Below are 20,030 nucleotides of genomic sequence, written 5' to 3'. Positions count from 1 at the left end.
ATTCAATGACAGGACCATCAGGTTTCTTATTAAATTTTTATCACTCTTTCAACTAACAAGTTCAGTTTGCCTCTCCACTCAAGGTATCCCCTGGATACAGAGGTGAAAATAACTTACAAATACATCCACTACCTCTCAAAAGCATTTCAGTCTGTGACACCCACAGGGATGCTGGCGTCACCACACACAGGACTAGTCACATCTGTCCTTACCTTCCAAGAGTAGCAGTCCCTCCTCCTTCCCTTTACCTCCGGAAACACTGAAGCAGATTCCCCTCCCCCTTTCTCTCCCTCCATCCCTTCCTCCAAACCCTCTCTTTTCCTGGCCCAGGATCCACTCTTTCTGCTTTTGTCAGGAATGAAATGAAATTTTCCATTCAGGAGCCACATTTCACAAACCCCACATTGCCCTCGTGTACTCTCTGTAGAGGGGCTTCCCACATGAGGCTAGTGGTAAAGAGCTTGCCTGCCAAAGCAAGAGACTTAAGAGTTGTGGTTTCGTACCCTGAGTTGGGAAGATTCCTCTGGAGGAGGGCATGGCAACCCATGCCAGTATTAGTGCCTGGAGAGTCCCATGGACAAAGGAGCCTGGCGGGCTACAGTCCATAGGGTCACAAAGAGTCAGACACGACTGAAGCGACTTAGCACATATGCATGCAGGCACACACTCACTCTCTGTAGAAATCTCTTCCCCATCTGCCAGTCCTTCAAATACAGGAGTAGACAGGTAATGCTGGCTGCACAGAGAGCTCCATCCCCCTGGCTATGATGACTGGCTTAGAAATGTGCTGTAACCTTGACTGGGCTAATGAGAAGCTTCCCTAAAATCAAAAGATTAATGCTGTGACAATGCCTTTCTCTTTCTCTGGGATCTTAGCTGAAAGATTACACAGGCTTGGGGATTCCATGAAAAATATTTCTACCACAGGGAAAGGTAATGTTCAAGAATGAAGTCAGCACACCGGAGGAAAGAGAGCTAAGAAATAAAAAGAGAGACAGAACTCTGAAAATGCCACATAAAGCCTTTGGATCCATTTGTCTCTGAGGTTAGTTTTCACTAATGAAAGTTTGATCTGAAATTTCTGTCATTTGCAACTAGTAAAGTCACTGGTAATATAAACACAAAGCTATCAAACCTATTACCATGGAATTACCCTGTGCTGAAGTTATCTGAGCATCTGTCTATTCACTTTTCTTAGATCATGACCTCTTTCTGAAGATAGCTGGATCCTGTTTTATCATTCTTAACATGCACCATAGAGCTTCCCTTTTAGATCAGTTGGTAAAGAATCTGCCTGCAATGCAGGAGACCCAGGTTCAATTCCTGGGTTGGGAAGATCCCCTGGAGAAGGAATTGGCAACCCACTCCAGTATTCTTGCCTGGAGAATCCTATGGACAGAGAAGCCTGGCAGGCTACAGTCCATGGGTCGCAAGAGTTGGACACGACTTAGCAACTAAACCACCAACACAACATGCACCATAGCATCTAACAAACCACCTCGTACAAAGTAGGTCTTCAAGGATGAAGGGTGGACAGACAGATGGATGGATAGAAGAATGAATGGGCAACACTTGGAGCTCCGTAGACACTCCAGGAAGTTGTGTTAGAATGGATTTTTCTTTCTCTTTCAAAACATTTAAGATACATAGCATACCAATTAAGACATTGAAAACAAATATGTAACCCTACTGTTAACAACATTAATTAAAGGAGAAAAATAATAGCCAATGAGGGGAAAGATATAGCATCTATAGGTCCCTTCTGCTCAATCCAAAAGAAGGAGAAAAGATATCAAAATACATGGTAACTATTGGGACACCCATTTTTAGAAGATAAATGTTAGAAATAAAATAAAACACCTATTTTTAGAAATCAAACTTTAGAAATAAAATAAAAAGGTTCTGAGAGAACCAAATCACACCAAAGAGAAATAATTTTTAAAGGACCCACATAAACTTTGTCTCCTGTTACATAAGAAAGCAACACTAGGCAACGTCCAAGACAGGGGAGCATCTTCTACTCAAAGAGCTTGGCTCTCCCTAATACCGGAGCCTGGAACATAATAGACTTGCAGGAAGGATTCACTCCCTTCTTTGCTTCTACTTCACACAGAAAGAAACATTTTAAGACTCCACTCTAATTACCAAACAACAATTTTAACATTATGAGTTTTTATGAGATATTTCAAAATTACCACACTTTAGGTATTTTTTCCCCAAGATTTTCAATCCACTAACATTTTCCAGTAAAAACCATAGTAACCTCCATCTTCTAAATCACTTCCCAATAAAAAACCACATTCCAGAGAGCCCTACATTTTAATACTTTTTTCATGCATTTGGCAGAAGGAAAGGACAAATAATGTAGGCAAGGTTTCCTTCAGGGTCACAACCAGGATTCCAGAGAACTTGTCCCCTCCTCACAGCTGAGCTAGCATGGTGGCTGTCACTGTTCTGAAATCTTCAGATTCTTCAGCTCTCTCTGCCTGCCTTGTCACTGACTACATCAGGGCTTGACACTCAGGAGGTATTTAATCAACGTCTGTGGCACAAAGCATTTATGTTTACCTTTTCCTTTAATTATTTATGCCCTTTATTTTATTGTTATTTTATTTTCATCAGATTTCCAATTTATAAACTCCCCACTTGTATTCAATAAAATACAATGAGCTAAACATAAAAACAAAAAGCACTGAAGAAAGAAAAGCCAGGGCAGAGATATCAGTGACGCTAGGAACTGGGTTTAAAATGCATATTTTGGGTTAGTGAAAAAGTTCATTCATTCTATACAAGTTAATGGAAAAACCCAAATGAACTTTTTGGCCAACACAATATTTGCTGGAAAAGGACCACAAGCTTAATTCTAAGCTTTCCAGTGACCAATGCCCAGGAACAGAAGAAAAGGAAGATACATTTAGTCAATGGTAAATTCACAGTGATCATGAGATGAAAAATAAGTCAGATGTTAGGCAATACATAACTCTTCTTGAATCTAAGACAAGACAGAAGATTTTGCTGCAAAACATCAAAAAAAAAAGTGAAATTATGAAAAGTCGTCACTGGAGAATATTCTTCCACTGTGGAGGCAGGAATGCCGGATAAAGAATGGATTTTCCTCCTGGTCAAAATGGAAAAAAAATCAACAGAAGAGCTGGATACAAAAGTCAGCAAGTGCCTCTTTGGATGCCAAGAATTCCCTGTCGTAAGTTACCATCTGCACAGATGCCCACAACATAGCTGTAGGCCAGAAACTGCTCATGAAATCTACCCCTTAAGAAACATTTTTAAGGTACTATTAAGGAGGAATCATAGACTGGAAGCCAGTAAAGTTAATAACAAACATTTCACAGAGGGGAACACCAATGGTCCAGGAACATATGAAAAGCTGCTCACCCTTCAAGGAATCTGAAATGCAAACTAAATAACATGGACTTCCCATTCCTTTCCTGCTAGCTGGACACAATGTTCAAAATCTGACTATATAAAGCATTTCTAAGGATCAGTTATTTCTCTGACATTGCTTGGGGGAGCATAAACTGACACAACCACTTTGAAGAGTAATTTGCCAGTATCCTAGAAAATCCTACGTCACACGCTTTATAGAGTCCAGCAATTCCATTCTAGGTTTTCATCTGAGAACCACATGAGGAGAGATATGCAAGAATATTCACTTGTAATACAGTCAGAATAAAAAGCTGGAAACAGCCCAAGGGTCCATCAACTAAGAAACAATAAAAGGAGATGTGTTACATAAGCTGGATTGAACCAGATCTTCATATTTGAGCAGAAAGAAATCTTCATGCTAAGTGAGAAAAAAAAATAAGCAAAATTTCAGACTGATATGTGCTTATAATATAAAACAATTGATGTGAACTTTTAAAAAGACACAGCAAGGGGGAGTGGAGGGATAAATTGGGAGACTTGGATTCACATATACACACTACTATATACAAAATAGATAACTATTAAGTACAGAGAACTTTACTTAATATTCTATAATGACCTATATGAGAAAAGAATCTAAAAAAGAGATGATATATGTGTATGAAGAATGGATTCACTGTGATGTACAGGAGAAAGTAACATAACATTGTAAATCAACTATACTCCAATAAAAAAAATTTTTAAGCAAAACAATAAAATGACATAAAACAATACTACATAGTGAGGGATATTTGTAAGGTATAAAAAGAAGAATGCAAGGAAGGTCATCTTGGGAAAGCAGAATGGGTTTGGGTCAAAGATAAAGAAACAGAAACTGTTAAACGATTTTATTAAACTATTTCTTTTCTTAAAAGAAAAATGCCTTTGTAAAAAAAGAAAAAGAAAAAAGAAAAAGGCCTTTGTAACAAAAAAGACAAAAATATTAAAAGTATCAGTTCTGAATATAAGCACCTGAAGTTACTGTTATGTCATTACACTTTTATGAATTTTTTAAATGTATGAAGAGAAAAGAGAGGAAGAAGGAAGGAAGCAAGGGAGAAAGGGGGGAAAGAAAGAGGGAGAGACGGAGACAGAGAAAGCCACAAGAGAAATGACCACAGGGAAGATGAACTCCAGGGCTTCTCAGTTACTAGGTGACCAAACACACTTGGGCTCGAGTCCCTGGTTCCTTGGACTACCCAAAACCAAACCTTCTAAAAGCCTTCTGCTCCCTGCCCCTGAGCTCCTGGATGGGACCAGAAGACTAAGAAGCATGCTGGGCTGCCCCCTACTGGTGACTTTCACGTGCCTCCACCAGGTCTGAGCTCTGCCCTCTCGTCACTCCCACTAATCAGAAAAGCAGCAGCTACAGAGACTAACCTAGGGTTAGGAAGGAGGGCGGAAGGGCCAGGCTAGGGCAGACAGCTGAGAGATGCATGGACAGGCAGTGAGGCAGACTCTCTTCTGAGAAAACCTTTTCCTGTCACTCCAGTCAAGGTGATGTCCAACTCTGAGGGCTCTTCACTGAGCCAAGCTTTGCTTAAGAGAAGCTTCAAGAAGGGTTTCACTGTCAACAAAGCAGTGGAAAGGCCCAGCATTTTGCTACAGACCTTTCTCTCGCTGACAACTCCTAGCTCCTCTGGCCCGTGCCTACCCATCTGGAAAATTAAGGTCCCAGAGGCTTTAAGGCAGAAGCCCTCCCCCTAGAGCCCATGCCCCAGCATTCCCATGAATGCAGACAAGCTTTCCAGCTTCTGTCTTTCTAAACTGCAGATGCTGCTGCCTTAGGTCTCTCTCTCTTCTTAACTTTTTGGTTTATATTGGAGTATATGATAAAGGTGAAAGAGAAGAGTGAAAAAGCTGGCTTAAAACTCAACATTCAAAAAATGAAGATCATGGCATCAAGTCCCATCACTTTTGGCAAATAGATGGGGAAAAAGTGGAAGCAGTGACAGATTTTATTTTCTTGGGCTAAAAAATAACCATGGACAGTGACTGAAGTCATGAAATTAAATCGGAAGGCAAGCTATGATAAACCTAGACAGCATATTAAAAAGCAAAGATATCACTTTGGTGACAAAGGTCTGTCTAGTCAAAACTATGGTTTTTCCAGTAGTCATTATGGAAGTGAGAGTTGGACCATAAAGAAAGTTGAGCGCCGAAGAATTGATACCTTCAAATTGTGGTGCTGGAGAAGACTCTTGAGAGTCCCTTCGACAGCAAGGAGATCAGATTAGTCAATCCTAAAGAACATCAACCCTGAATATTCACTGGACGGACTGATGCTGAAGCTGAAATTCCAATACTTTGGCCGTTTGATGCATAGAGCCCACTCATTAGAAAAGACCTTGATGCTAGGAAAGATTGAAGGCAAAAGGAGACGAGGGCAGCAGAGGATGAGATGGTTAGACAGCATCACTAATTCAATGGACGTGACTCTGAGCAAACTCCGGGAGATACTGAAGGACAGGGAACCCTGGTGCACTGTAGTCCGTGATGTCACAAAGAGACAGATACAACTTAGTGACTGAAAAACAACAACAACATAGCTGACTGACAATGCTGTGATAGTTTAGGGTAGACAGCAAAGCAATTCAGCCATACATATATATGTATCCATTCTCCCCCAAGCTCCCCTTTAAGGACAGTAGGCAGCCTTTGAATAGTGACATAGACTTTGTGGATTTAGATGCTTAAATTTGATACTCCTTAAGAGTTTCTCCCTTTTACCTCCTTGACCTCAAAGTCCTCTGGCCCACCCCTCCATCTGCAATGTGTGCAAAATACTCACTGGCCTTTGACCATTCTGTTTTGCTAAAATATGCCTTTCCCCTTTATCAAATCTATCTCTACAACTCCTTCTTGGACCTCATATTAAGAGGGCTGTTTTCTATTGTTGATGTTTACTTTCACTACATCCTGAGACCACTATCTACCACCCTACAAGTTGGAACTTCTCAATTAATTCACCTAAAACTATTCTGTTGTTGTTTAGTGGCCGTCTAACTCTTTTGTGACCCAATAGATTACTGCCCACCAGACTCCTCCGTCATTGAGATTTCCCAGGAAAGGATACTGGAGTGGGTTGCCCTTTCCTTCTCCAGGGATCTTCCCAACCCAGGGACCAAACCCACCTCTCCTGCATTGGTAGGGGGATTCTTTACCACTGAGCCACCAGGGAGCCCCAGAACTAATCTGCTACTGCTGCTGCTAAGTCGCTTCAGTCGTGTCCAACTCAGTGCGACCCCATAGACAGCAGCCCTCCAGGCTCCCTGTCCCTGGGATTCTCCAGGCAAGATCACTGGAATGGGTTGCCATTTCCTTCTCCAATGCATGAAAGTAAAAAGTGAAAGCGAAGCCGCTCAGTCGTGTCCGACTCTTAGCGACTCCATGGACTGCAGCCTACCAGGCTCCTGTCCATGGGATTTTCCAGGCAAGAGTGCTAGAGTGGGGTGCCATTGCCTTCTCCGAGAACTAATCTAGGCCCCTCCAATATCTGAGATACTTCCTGATTTACAAGCAACATCAAAAAGGCTTTTTTACAATCAGAACATTTTTATTCCATCAGGTGGCAAGCATTTTTTTTAAGCATTTATGTTCCTTCTTAACTTCATAATCAAGAATTAGAGGGAATGGAGATACACTTTGTACCCACCACGGTACTTTTCTACTAATCTATATAACTCTCCTACTGAATTGTTAACTCCTCAAACGGAAGAGTGTTACTCATCAAACAGTTGCATGCCCATTTCCTAACTCAGAGCTAATTCTGATGGAATACTGGCTGACTTAAAGCCATCAATCTGACCTCCACATTCCCCATTGGAGTTTTTATTACTTCACTGGAATGACCAGACATATATACACTATAAACATTAAATGAAGATTGTGATAATAGGAGACTTCCCTGGTGGCACAATGGTTAAGAATCCATCAGCCAATGCAGGAGACCCGGGTTCAATCCCTGGTTCTGAAAGATCCCATATGCTCTGGAGCAACTAAACCTGTACACCACCAGAGCCTAATTTCTCAAGCCGGAGAACAGTAACTACTGAGTCCATGTGCCCAACTATTGAAGCCCACGTGCATGGCACAAGTAAATTTAAAAAAATTGTGATAATAGAAAATAAATTCACTTGTCATACAGAAAACAAGGAAACAAAGTAATGACTGGAACAGAAGACAGCCAATTTTGAAAGCAAAATTTGTCCTATCTAGAAGCAAATTTAGACCACAAACATACAACCTAGTCAATCTAAATACTCATTAATTTTTCGTAAATGATAAAAACTAACTGCCCTCGGAAGACAAGCATTAATTTGCCATCTCTGTCTCAGAAACGTTACAGCTAGAAAGAATCTTTGGATCCAGCTGTTTTGACCTTGAGGGGGTGATGCTCCTGAAGGTCAGTGCTCACTGCCACAGCATCTGATGAGCAGAAGAGATGTTTCTGAGCAGAGGTGAAGCAGCTGCACCGCAAGGGCACAGTGAAAGGACCTACAAGATATGACTGGGCAGTGAAGGCTTCCATAAGGTCAGTCCTTGAAGGGTCCCCGGAAAGTCAACAGGTAAAGAATGCAAATGCAAGCAAAGCCCACACTATTTGCCATTTCACTCTGTTTCATCACCAAAGCTTCTCCAGCCTCAATGTGACATCCAGGGCCCTACGCCTAACAAAAAGTTTCTAGGTGGCTTTTCGGGAAAAAAAAAGAGAGAGATAAGTTTAGGAAAAATTCACAGAAACATTTTTGAATTACAGTTTCCTAGAAAGGATACTCATCCCATTTGAAAATATTTCACATTGGCTTTAACAACCTATCAAATAATTCCTCCATGCAACCTTTCCAAGTAACAAAAAGTGGTTTCTAATGCATCTTTTCTTCCTGTGTATTAGCTTAACAGCAGTATCACTCCAAAGCAAAATATCCCTTTATCTTAGACTTTGTTTGGAGAAGGAAATGGCAGTCCAATCCAGTATTATTGCCTGGAGAATCCCCATGGACAGAGGCACCTGGCTGGCTACAAGTCCATGGTATCAGAAGGAGTCGGACATAGACTATGTTAGCTAAACTGTACTTTGGCAATATATCAAAAAGAAATAGAAACAGCAGTGAATATTTCTAATGGTCACTCTTCAAAATGAAATCATTTCCCAACACTCTGGTGACCCCCATCCCACCCCACCACATAAATAAGTAGTCAAGCTAATAAAAGTAGATAAACTCAAACTTCACAAGAGATTGTGATATGAGCTAAGGCTTACAGCCATGGGGTGAGGCATTCCAACTCTGATTGGATCCTCTCTGCCATAAGCTATCCATCACAGGTAATAGGATAGTGCTTTTTTAAAAAAAATTGCCCCTTGGGTTTCCTGGTGGTACAGTAGTTAAGAATCCACCTTGCAAAGCAGGGGACACTGGTTCGATTCCTGGTTCAGGAAGATCCCACATACCATGGGGCAACTAAGCCCCTGCACCACAATTATTGAACCTGTGCCCTAGAGCCCAGGAGCCACAACTGCTGAAGCCGCGTGCCCTAGAGCCCGTGCTCTACAACAAGAGAAGCCACCACAATGAGAAGCCCCCATACCACAACTAGAGAGTAGCCCCCACTCTCCAAAACTAGAGAAAACCTGCATGAAGCAATGAAGACCCAGTGCAGCCAAAAATGAATAAATAAATATTTAAATAATTGCCCTTGTTCCCTGAATCCACAATAGGGTAGCTTTAGTTTCTCAGCAAACTGCTAAGAAGGAGCTTTGAAGATCAGTCCATGATGAGCCAAAGCAGGATTCAAAAGAAGACTTTCTCACTCCTTCAATCCAATCTTCACAGAGGGTCCACTACCCCACCTGTGACAACATGAATGCAGAGAATACCAAGTAAGCAGGCTCAGAACCTGAATTCCAATAGCCAGCCTAATAGCACAAGCTGATTAGCATTAGCACATCTATGTTTTTGACCAAAGGCATAGAAGTAGCCCCAGTAATTCTTCTTGATAGAATGCTGTGTGCTGGACACTGGGGTATCCATGGGTGTCTCACTTAACCTAGCAAAGCTACCAGAAGAGCACTATGATTTTTTTTTTCTGCTTTTTACAAGAAGAAACCAAGGCCCAAGCTTGCCAGGTCACATCCCCAAGGTCACACGGCTGCCAAAACAGGATTTGAACCCAAATCTACCTGCCTCTGAATTCTGAGCTCAGAGCCACTGTACCACACTACTAGGACCATTAACTTATAAATCCTTCACCTACAACAGGATATAATTTCTAAAGTTTCTACAAAACGGTCCTTTGCAAATAATCACAGCCTGAAAACAACAGTCAATGAAAAGGAATGAGGACATTTTATAGGATGCTCTCATGTATTATATCTACATAGAGGTAACAGGAGATAAATAAAATATCTTCTCAGATTTCTACACAATGCCAAGCTCTGAGAACTGCAGCTTCCTAGAATAGCCTAAATTCCTTGGGAATTTAAGAATTCAAGTGCATGTGGAGAGCATATAAAGAAAACAAAACCCTCCTACACTGCTGGGGGGAACGCAAATTGGTGCAGCCACTATGGAAAAGAGTATGGAGGTTCCTCAAAAAACTAAAAATAGAGCTACCATATGTTCCTGCATTCCCACTCCTGGATATACATCCTGAAGAGATAAAAGATCTAATTCAAAAAGGTACACGCACCCCAATGTTCATAGCGGCACTATTTGCAATAGCTAAGACATGGCAACTACCTAAGTGTCCACCAGCAGATAAATGGACAAGATGTTAAATACACACACACACACACACACATACACACACACATATATGTGTATGTGTGTGTGTGTGGAGGCTTCCCACATGCCACTAGTGGTAAAAAAAAAAAAAAAAAACCCACTTGCCAATGCAGGAGATATAAGAGATGTGGGTTCAATCCCTGAGTTGGAAAGACCCCTGGAGAAGGAAATGGCAACGCACTCCAGTATTCCTGCCTAGAGAATCCCATGGACACAGGAGCCTAGCAGGCTACAGTCCATGGGGTCGCAAAGAGTCAGACACAGCTGAGCAACTAACACTTTTCACTTTCCCAGGTGGCTCAATGTTAAAGAATCTGCCTAATGCAGGAGACACAGGAGATTTGGGTTTGATCGCTGTCAGGAAGATTCCCTAGAAAAGGGAATGACAATCCACTTCAGTATTCTTGCCCAGGAAATCCCATGAATGGAAGAGCCTGGTAGGCTTCAGTCCATGGAGTCACAAGAGTCGGACAGGACTAAGCAACTGAGCATCTGTGCATGCATATATATATGGGCTATTACTCAGCCATAAAAAAGAATGAAATAATGCCATTTGCAGCAATATGGATGGACCTAGAGATTATTATACTAAGTGAAGTCAGACAGAGGAAGACAAATATTGCAATATCACTTATACGTGGAACCTTAAAAATAATACGAATGAATGTATATACAAAACAGAAACAAACTCACAGACACAGAAGACAAACTTATGGTTAACAAAAGGGAAGAGCAGAGGGATAAATTAGGAGTAGGGGATTAACAGATGTACATTACCATATACAAAATAAATGACAGAAATTTACTGTATAGCACAGGGAACTATATTCAATATCTTGTAATAAACTAATAATATAATGGAAGAAAATTGGGAAAAATAATAAAGATATACATATATATATATATGTATGTATGTATATATAACCAAATCACTTTGCTGTATACCTGAGACTAATACAATATTGTAAATCAACAATATTTTTTAAAAAGTCAAGTGCCTGGAAAATAATGTGTAGTGTGAGGGATAAACAAGCCCCACTAGCTTCACGTCTCACCAGTTATATGACCTTGGGCAAGTCCCTACACCTCAGTCTCCTTATTTATAAAACAGAATAATAAGAGTACCTGCCTCAAGGAGTTGTTAGAACAATGAGAAATCTGCCCAAGCACATATGAGGACCTCAATTAATGCTAATTATTAACAATGAGCAGAAGCCTTTGGCCCAGGGGCGAGCTTGGTCACTAACCAGCTGGTGAAATGAATCTCAACCTACCTCCAGTGCCCACATTCACGGAGGTGGAAATTTGGGCTTGATAATGTCTCAGTTCCCTTCAGCACTCAAATTATAAGAAAAACTTCAGCAACATATCATGAAGGAAAAATATCTTGGGTTTATCTCTGAGTATTTATATTTATATAGAAGTATTTATATAGAACTTTTCTTATCCATCTCTATCAATGGAGTGATTCCAAAAAAGAAACACTGCAATTTGTGACCAGAAAAATTAATTACAGAAAAACACCTTTGAGCTAAATTTCTATCTAAAACATATCAGTCTTCAGCAGAAAAATATAAATTTGACTTTAAGTAATAGCCTCCTACGAAAATTTAAGATTAGACCCCAGCCTACAAATAATGTGTCATGTAAACCTTATACCAGAAGGTGAGAAGAGTGTCAATATAATTAAAATAAATAAATTTTGTTTTTAGCTGCTAGCTTTCCAAAATGGGAAGATTTCCCATTTTTAAAAAATCTGAATTTCCTTATTCTCTTAAAGAGCCAGAAGGTCTTTCAGACTAGACTAGCATTTCTTTCTGGCAACCTTCACAGCGAGCATTGCTGCTGGGGGTCTGGGGCACATTTCCAGTTGGTCTCAGTCCATCCTCAGCTATTTCTCTGGCTCATGGAAAGACTTAATGACACCTGATTTAATTCTTGCTTGTAATTTCCTCTGAGACATCAAACTTCCAACTTTTCTCCTACACTGGTATGTCATCTCCATGCATAGAGATCCTTAAAATGAGTATCATCAGATAAAATGACACAGAGACCACAATAAAAATACCTTCTGTTTTTAAAGAAGTTACTTCTACCTGTTCCAGAACCTTTAGAAACTTCTTCTGTTGTTTTAAAAACTTAACTAATATGGACACAGATATAAGCCAAGTATAACTTTATACTATTCTTGGTACAAGGGTAAAAAATCCCCAAGAGGAGCAAGAGATATGTTTTTCTTGACAAAAAAAAAAAAAAAGGTTTTTCTTCGCATTTATTTACCATTTCACATTAGTTCTCAGATCTTTCAATAGATCATAATAACCTGCCATAGCAAACCTGAGGAGACAGTACTAAATGTGTACCACGGCACAGTTTTGCCATGTCAGATGAAGAGCTCTGGGACAGAAATGGTCCTGATAAAGAAGCACCATCAAGAAAGAGGCATAAGTGATACTGGAGCCAAAATTTTTATCTCAGACAGGTGTACTCTCATATTGGTCGATGTGAAAGTGAAAGTGTTAGCCGCTCAGTCCTGTCTGACTCTTTTCAACCCCATGAACTATAGCCTGCCAGGCTCCTCTGTCCATGGAATTCTCCAGGCAAGAATATTGGAGTGGGTAACCATCCCCTTCTCCAGGGAATTTTCCCGACCGAAGGATCAAACCCAGTTCTCCTCCATTGCAGGAGGATTCTTTACCATCTGAGCCACCAGGGAAGCCCTTGGTCAATACTAAACCACCAGGAATACAAGTCAGCTCACCGGGTCACTCAGGGTACACTCTTCAGTTAATTTATCCTGGCAGACCCATGAGAGGCCATCCCTCTCAGGGGTGGGGGCACCCCAGGAGCCTGAGAGGACTTTTCGTCTGGCTGGGAAGCCGTCTGGTCACACCTGCCCTGAACAGTTGCCAGGCTAAAACCATCTCTGCTGGGCTCTGTGGGTGGATCTCTGTGGTCTCGATCAAGCATCTGTCCACGATCCGAGGCTGTCACAGCACTGCTTCCCCAGGCAAGCCTGGATCTGCCTGCTGGTACCTTGGTAGCTCATCTTGTCCGCAGACAGGGTGGCTTCCACCTGGATGGGCACACAAGTTGGGCTGCTTGGTCTTGCGAAAGGATGTCAGCCCCACCATCTGTTTGTCTGGCTTCCAAAGCGAATGAATCCGGCTATAACCAGGAACAGAGTAACATTTTCCAAGCTCTAGTCAGAGGGGATAACTTCAGCTCATCTGCAGTCCTGCTTCCAGCCTTGCCTGGCTTAGCAAAGGGGATGAGGAGATGGGTAACTAAGATCTTGCATTGTTTCAGTTTTATAATTACAGTACTGGGAGATGAAATTCTTGGACCACTTTAGTGTCCTTGCAGAACGGATGCCCTTGTCATTTGCCCCCAACTTTCACTGACTTTCTCAGTGAGAAGAAAATGAAATCTTCACTTTTCGTAAGAGCTGTGAATTGCATCACTCATATTCCCTGTAAAAGAAACTCTTTTCAGAACATACTGCCAGACAGAGCTATGTTCTTGCAGAATTAGTAGGCATTCTCCCCGCTAATAATGAGTTTCTCTTTTCACTGCCAAAAAGTTGAGGACAAATGTTGTGCTCGGTTACAGCAACCGTATCAACTGTTAAGAGTTAGTTGCAGTTCTTTTCTCTCTTTTTTTCCTCACTCCTCTCTCTCATTTTTATCTTATTAACCTTATTGTGTAAAATAATCATCAGTTATTCAAATACTAGTGATAAGTTGATTTTACTGTGACATTTCTTATATTTATTATTCAATATGTGGTTGCCATTATGATCAATATGCTGGTACAACAGCATCATTTTATAGTTTTCAAAAAATGAACTAGAACATCACTTAATCCATGATTTTTTGTGTTTCAAAGTGACTGTTTATGAAAAATAAAATCTTGCAATTCCAATCCAACACAAAATTATCTTTTTTCCAAATTATTTATTTTCCTCTTTTCCCATTATTTTGGGTCAGTCAAGGTAAAAAAGAGGAAAAAGTACTTCCAATGATTATCCCAGGACTTAAGAATTCTAAAAAGCATTCACGTCAGCACAAATCACAGCATAGCACACTTCTGAAAGCTCCTGGCCTCCGATCAGGTCAAATCATTCCACAGGAAAAGAATTTGGGGAACTAATATTTCTGCTCTAACTTTCAGATAGATCAAACTTGGCACAGGGGAAAATGAGCATCAAGCATGATGTCAAGAAAAAAGAATGATTCAAGTGGTAAAATTTCAGGATTTTTGTGAAGGTCTGTTTTGATTTTGGCACAATTTTTCGGCCCACTCTATAGGCTGTGGGAGTAAGGTGAGTGATAGAATGTGAAAAACACTTGCAATTTTGCCTTTACTGGTTTCACTTCATATGTGACCCTTTAGTGGCTTTTATAGAAGGTTAGAGATTATTTTCTTTGGAGTTAAACTACAAAGATATTGGTGAAAAGGGATTCTAGTCATAATCGGCCATGTAAAGCCACGATAAAGAGAAGCCATTCTACAGAAAGGAAGTGTGAGTGCATCGAAAAGTCCTAAACAAATCTCTTGTAGAGATGGTTAATTCAAGGAATATATCATAGCTGGAAAAGATGCATATTTTGGAAGTACCTAGAGAATCAAACACATGGAGATGGAAAGTAGAATGCTAGCAGTTGGGGGAGGGGAATGGGCAGTTGTCATTCAATGGGTACAGAATTTCAGTTTTGCAGATGAAAAGAGTTATGGATTTGGGTAGTTGTGTTGGTTGCACAATAATGTGAATGTACTTGAGAATACAAACTGTACATTTTAAATATGTTAAGATGATAAATTCTGTTATGTGTATTTTACCAGAATTTTAAAACAAAGAAAAAAAGAAGGAATATATTCTGTAAGGTCTTGCAATTAAAAATGAGAAAGACAAGGAAAAGAGAAAATGGAATACAAATTGAATGATAACCTCCAGAGACCATGGAAACTGTTGTAAACAATCTTATATATAAAACGGACCAGGACTATTGGTGAAAGCAAAGTTTCATAACCAAGATTATGATCTGAGTCATAGAAGCTAGATATGACCAATCACTGCTCAGCGCACAAATATCCAGTATCCCAGTCAGCTGAGCGCACCAAGATGGAACCATGCACACCAGGGAAAGGGTATACAGAGGTTCCAATAAGAAGAACCAGCACCATTTTACATCCTCTCTCCTAAACCCAGCAACTTTCCACTGCCACACTCAAGTCACATTCTTTTGCTTTTCTGTCCTTCTTGAGACCTATAGAGTCTACTTTCCTTCAAAACACAGTTGAGGATAGCCACACAATTAAAATAAAAACAGACAGCCAAGCTCTAACTATGTGTTATGCATAGGTACAATCATTTTACATGCATCAGCTCATTTTCACCTCACAGAAACCCCATGAGAAAGTTCTATTATTGTCTCCTTTTACAGATGGGGAAACTGAGACAGCAAGGCCTCTATTTAACTAGTCCAAACAGCAGGTACAGATGAACCTCCGAATAAGGCTCTTAACCCTCCAAGTCATCCTTGCCTCATAACCTCTGTGATTCCCAACACAAACTTCCAAAGAAAAAGAAATATTAATCTGTTGATCCATCTAAGCATGGCTATTGATACATTCAGCTATTTTTCAATTTGGAAAAAATATATGAGAAAAGAAACATTTTAGGCACAGTTTTCACAATTCCAGGATCCTCCTAGGGTACCACTAAAAAGAATTATCCAGCCATAAAGAGCAGAGACATTACTTTGTCAACAGAGGTCCGTCTAATCAAGGCTATGGTTTTTCCAGCAGTCATGTGTGGATGTGAGAGTTGGACTATAAAGAAAGCTGAGCATAGAAGAATTAATGTTTTTGCACTGTGGTGCTGGAGAAGACTCTTGAGAGTCCCTTGGACTGCAAGGGGATCCACCCAGTCCATCCTAAAGGAGATCAGTCCTGGGTGTTCATTGGAAGGACTGATGTTGAAGCTGAAACTCCAATACTTTGGCCATCTGATGTGAAGAGCTGACTCATTTGAAAAGACCCTGATGCTGGGAAAGATCAAGGGCAGGAGGAGAAGGGGACGACAGAGGATGAGATGGTTGAATGGCATCACCGACTGAATGGACATGAGTTTGGTTGACCTCCAGGAGTTGGTGATGGACAGGGAGGCCTGGCGTGCTGTGGTCCATGGAGTCACAGAGTCAGAACTGAACTGAAAGAGCTGAATAATTCTTAAAATAGTACATTCAGATCTAGAACTTTCAGGAGCAATAATAAAATCTGTATGGGGAAGAGAGAAAAGTGGAAACCTAGAGTTACTGATGCTTAACTTCCGGGACAGATTCCCCATTAACTTCTGGGGACAGAGTCTATGCTTTGCTGTTTTGTCTGTGTCTGTGATATCACAAAGCTTGTTGTAACACAAGCTGGGAGCAAGGGGGAGGGCTAGAAATCCTGCACAGCTGTTCTTGGAAACATGGATCCCCATGCTTGAGAATCCCCCTGAAAACAGGTGAGGGCACTGCAATAGGACAAGCAGTCTGGAGAGCCTAACCACCTCTCTGTATGTGTGTGTGTTAGTCATCCAGTCATGGGACTGCACAACTCTTTTTGACCCCATGGACTGTAACCTGCTAGGGTCCTCTGTCCATGGGATTCTCCAGGCAAGAATAATGAAGTGGATTGCCATTCCCTTCTCCAAGGGATCTTCCTGACTCAGGGATGGAGCCCATATCTCTTGCATTGCAAGCAGATTCATCACCATCTGAACCACCAGAGAAGGCCACCCCTCTGTATCAGTTCAGCTCAGTTCAGTTCAGTAACTCAGTCATGTCAGACTCTTTGCAACCCCATGAACCACAACACGCCAGGCCTCCCTGTCCATCACTAACTCCCAGTGTTCACCTAAACCCATGTCCATTGAGTCAGTGATGCCATTCAACCATCTCATCCTCTGTCGTCCCCTTCTCCTCCTGCCCTCAATCTTTCCCAGCATCAGGGTCTTTTCAAATGAGCTAGCTCTTCGCATCAGGTGGCCAAAGTACTGGAGTTTCAGCTTCAACATCAGTCATCAGTTTGTTGTGATCCACAACTTCTGAAAATTCTGAAAGAGATGGGAATACCAGACCACCTGACCTGACTCTTGAGAAACCTGTATGCAGGTCAGGAACCAACAGTTAGAACTGGACATGGAACAACAGACTGGTTCCAAATAGGAAAAGGAGTATGTCAAGGCTGTATACTGTCACCCTGCTTATTTAACTTCTATGCAGAGTACATCATGAGAAACTCTGGGCTGGAAGAAACACAAGCTGGAATCAAGATTGCCGGGAGAAATATCAATAACCTCAGATATACAGGTGACACCACCCTTATGGCAGAATGTGAAGAAGAACTAAAGAGCCTCTTAACGAAAATGAAAAAGGAGAGTGAAAAAGTTATCTTAAAGCTCAACATTAAGAAAACTAAGATCATGGCATCTGGTCCCCTCTGTATGCTCCTATGCAAAAGCTCTACTCTACAGCACATTATGGCTCAAAACTATCACAAAGCCAAGGTCAGATCCATAAGGCAAAGACCCAGACAACCTTGCCCCTTAGCTCTAGGCAGTGGGCCCTGGCATGTCAGAGGCCCTCACTCGTACTCCTCCATATGAGGCAGCAGGATGCTCCCGCCTGGAAATCACACCTGCCCTTCTTGACCTAGTAGGACCTCAGAATTTTCTACGCAAAGACCCTTAAGCCCATTCCTGGGGCCTGTGCAGGCCTTTCTGTGGGTCTGTCCTCCTGTTGCAGATGAGCATGTTCTAGGCACAATTCTGTGTGTGTGTGTGTGTGTGTGTGTGTGTGTGTGTGTGTGTGTGTGTGTGGTGGTGGGAGGGTCCAAGGTTGCTGTCTGTGGTGCTATTGATGAGTTCAGCTGTGCAGGACAATGATCTGACTGGGGACCTACAACAAGCCATATAAATGGGAGGAGCTGGCCTCAGTCTTATTACCTAGGACCCAGAAAACCACCTGGTGGGAGAACATAGTCAAGATATATTTGTTGATTAACTAACTGACTAGATGAATGAATAAATGGATCAATCAAGCAATCAATCCATGTTTATCAGTCAACGCCTGTCCTCCATTTCAGGAATCTGCTGGAAAAGATAACTTTGTCAACAGAACGTCTGTGGCACACTGAACTGTACACGTATAGATATAATCTACAATAAAGGGAGAGTGGTGACAGAGCGGACTCTATGGACAGAGCCATAATGTGCTGTAGAGTAGAGCTTTGCATAGGCATACAGAGGGACCAGATGCCATGATCTTAGTTTTCTTAATGTTGAGCTTTAAGATAACTTTTTCACTCTCCTTTTTCATTTTCTAGCCTGGCGTAAATAAAAGGTGCAGCAATGCTTCAAGTCTCTAGGAAAGTTCTGGGTTTTTTTTTTTTTTTAATGATAAAGCAATTCCCTGAGAAAATAAATGAGATGGCAAAGAAGTTAAGCCCCAGAGGGCCACCCGGGTTCACCATGAGAGTCAGTGACTCAACCAAAAATAGTACTTTTCTCTTAAGAGGTAAATATTATATGTTCCTTCCATAATGGCCATTCCTTTTTAAGTTTAAATTTCAAAACACACAAGGAATCTAAACAATTTTCATTTGTTATGTATATTATGAACATACTGCATCGTGTAAACATAAATAAATGGATATTATTTATCTCAAGGGAGAATTATCTTTTTGGATTATTCAACACAATCTGTTCACCTATATTCTTCCCCACTCTATTTTTAAAAGACTTGCAAATCTTTTACGTCCATCAGTTGCTTTGTGATCAGTTTTGCAAACAACTATTAAAACGTCTAAGATGACTGATAATGTCAATTATTATGAATACAAACGAAGCACCATGAAACATTACAGGATCAGCCCAATGTACCCTGATTGTAAAGGTGCAAAAGTATGTGCAACAGGTGCTTCATTAAACTGGACTTGACACACTGTTCATACCCCTGAAAAATGTGCAGCCTCTACCATCCATACTACAAGAAGGATAAATCACATCTGAAATTTCACACCAGAATCACTTTTTAAGTGAAATGCCATAAATGCAGTCACAGGGAAAACTGCATTTGATCCACAGGGATATCCATTATTAGCTATTATAAAACAGAAAAGGCACAAATCTTCCTTATTAGACCCATGTGTTCACTGGAGATCGAATTTCCCTAATATGATTCTTCTTTCCTGGATTTACCCTTGTTGTTGAGCTGATTTGTTCTGCATCTCTCTTTATCTGCTTACATTCACCCTCCATCTCTTCCCTGTCTCTCCTTCCTGCTGGATACATAATAATCCTGCCTCATCAAAGCTCTTCCTTTCTTCCTTTCCAAAGATGCTGTCTTTATGATGAATTGATTTCTTACTGTGCAGGAACCAGCATAGTGCTATTTAATTCCATAAAGGTTATTTATTTAAACAAACATATTAACCTGATGACTTTATGAAAATCATGTCTAGAAATTTACACACGACAGCCCAAAGAACAACTTTATAAATATTCTCATTTGGAATTCTAAAAGATAGATTTGTAGGAGAAGGGGATACACACACACACACACACACACATATATATATATATATCCTTGCGTCTGTGGATAATAGGGAAATCTAGGACACTGTGCTGCTGTTGCTGCTGCTGCTGCTGCTAAGTCGCTTCAGTCATGTCCTGTACGACCCCATAGACGGCAGCCCACCAGGCTCCCCTGTCCCTGGGATTCTCCAGGCAAGAACACTGGAGAGGGTTGCCATCTCCTTCTCCAATGCATG

The 20,030-nt window shown here is 41.0% G+C and overlaps 1 protein-coding gene across 13 annotated transcripts in view; it reads right to left on the bottom strand.

The window, feature by feature from the left end:
* NTRK2 (neurotrophic receptor tyrosine kinase 2) overlaps positions 1 to 20,030 on the bottom strand; it is a 402,024-nt gene that overhangs the window by 364,349 nt on the left and 17,645 nt on the right. The gene's annotated exons all lie outside the window — the stretch shown is intronic.

This window comes from Capra hircus, chromosome 8, assembly GCF_001704415.2.
Source record: "Capra hircus breed San Clemente chromosome 8, ASM170441v1, whole genome shotgun sequence".
Classification (NCBI taxonomy): domain Eukaryota; kingdom Metazoa; phylum Chordata; class Mammalia; order Artiodactyla; family Bovidae; genus Capra; species Capra hircus.
This window is presented reverse-complemented; position numbering and strand designations above follow the sequence as displayed.